This window comes from Eptesicus fuscus, chromosome 1, assembly GCF_027574615.1.
Source record: "Eptesicus fuscus isolate TK198812 chromosome 1, DD_ASM_mEF_20220401, whole genome shotgun sequence".
In the NCBI taxonomy this organism is placed as follows: Eukaryota; Metazoa; Chordata; class Mammalia; order Chiroptera; family Vespertilionidae; genus Eptesicus; species Eptesicus fuscus.
This window is the reverse complement of record NC_072473.1, coordinates 87,314,699-87,316,673: the sequence shown is the minus strand read 5'-3', so window position 1 is coordinate 87,316,673 and position 1,975 is coordinate 87,314,699. Positions and strand designations below refer to the sequence as shown.

At 36.3% G+C, this 1,975-nt stretch overlaps 1 pseudogene; it reads left to right on the top strand.

Annotated features, from left to right (window-relative positions):
- The first annotated feature begins 1,309 nt into the window (after nt 1-1,309).
- On the top strand, nt 1,310-1,975 carry LOC103303186 (eukaryotic translation initiation factor 2 subunit 2-like; annotated as a pseudogene).

Below are 1,975 nucleotides of genomic sequence, written 5' to 3'. Positions count from 1 at the left end.
ACCTTTATATTCTTTCCACATAGCTTTAGTGCCCAACTTCCAAAAAGCTGGCTCTAAAACCCAATATACTCTCATTGAGTCATCCTTTTACAATGCTATTTAGAGTTTCTGGATGATCCTATTTTGATCCTCCCTTGTCCAGAGACAATAGAACTCTGACTAATTCATGGGGGTGTCGATATTCTGGCTGAATATCACCTGAACACATATTCACATGTTTGTGCCATTTGCTATGGCTGCATTAGGACTGTGAAGAGAGGCAGCCCCAGAATCCTAGGAGAAAGACCTACCAGCCTGAGTATTAGTATGTGAGTTGGAAACATCTCTATTTTATAGCCATTCCCACCAAGATTTCTACAGATATTTAAAACAGAATGGATTTCTTGGTGCAGCAGGTCTTTAAATAATGTCAGTTCATTCAACATCATTTTGTTATAATGTTGATGAGATGCCATAGGAACTTAACTTTTGCTTTGGGCTGATGCAAGAGCCTAGTGCAGTGGTGGGAAAGGTGCCAGCAGGAACTGTGCTGCTGCCAGGGCCTGGGGCTGACTTGTCCCTCTTCCCATCAGTGCCAACAATGTATTGAAGAAATTGTAAAGAAAAAGAAATACTCATTCACTGCTGGTGAGAATGTAAACTGGTACAGCCACTATGAAAAATTGGGCTGTACCAGTTTACATGTATGAGGGTTCCTCAAAAAATTAAGAATACAGTTACCATATGACCCAGGAACCCCTCTTTTGAGTATCTATCAAAAAAATTGATAGCATTTATTTGTAAATATATATATACCCTTATGTTCATTGCAGCATTATTCACAGGGGCTAAGACATGGAAACAACCAATCATCTTTATAGATGATTGGATAAAGAAGATGTGGTACATATATAAAATGGAATGCTACTCAGCCATAAGAAAAGAAGAAATACTACCATTTACAACAACATGGATGGATTTTGAGAATATCAACCTAAGTGAAATAAGTCATATGGAAAATTCAAGAACCATATTATTTCACTCATATATGGGATATAAAATTGAAAGCAAAAATGAACAAACAAGAAAAACAAACAAACAAAAATTCATACATGCAGAAAACACTATGGTGGTTACAAGAGGGGAAGGCTGGTAAGGGAGAAAGCAATGGGTAAAGACTGTCAAATATATTGTGATGGAAGGATAATTGACTTTGGGTGGTAAACACATAATGCAATACACAGATGATGTATTATATAATTGTATACTTGAAATCTATATAATTATATTAACCAATTTCACCCCAATAAATTTAATTTAAAAAAATATATTGGATATTGATGAATCTGAAGAAGGTATAAAGGCTCTTAAGACTGAAAGTGATGTTCAAGAACCAGCTGAAACAGAGTATGATCTTGACATTATGCCTGACAATAAAAAGAAGAAATAGGAAAATGTCAAATTCCCAGATGAGAATGAAATTCTAGAGGAATACAAAGCTTTAGAAGATGAAGACAGCAAAAGATTATGATCTCTCATTCAGTAACCATAAAGGCCCTGCATAGGCAAGCTCAGAAAGAAACTACATGTATGAGGAACTACTGAATCAAGTGTTCAAAATCATGAGGGAAAATAATCCAAATGAGGTTGCTGGAGAGAAGAGTAAGTTTGTCATGATACCTCCAAAGGTCGTCTGAGTAGGAACCATGTAAACTTCTTTTGTCAACTTTACAGATATCTGTAAACTGTTACATCATCAGTCCAAACTTCTAATTGTGTTTTATTGGCTGAATTGGGTACAAGTGGTTCTATCTAAGGTAATAACCAACTTGTAATCAAAGGAGGGTTCCAACAGAAACAGATAGAAAATGTTTTGAGAAGATATATCAACAGGGAGAGAGATGGCGGCCAAATAGGCTCTTTTCTTGCACCTCCTCCCAGGGCCAGACTAGAAATAAAGATAATTGGGGAACACTCATCCATAATTACCAACTGA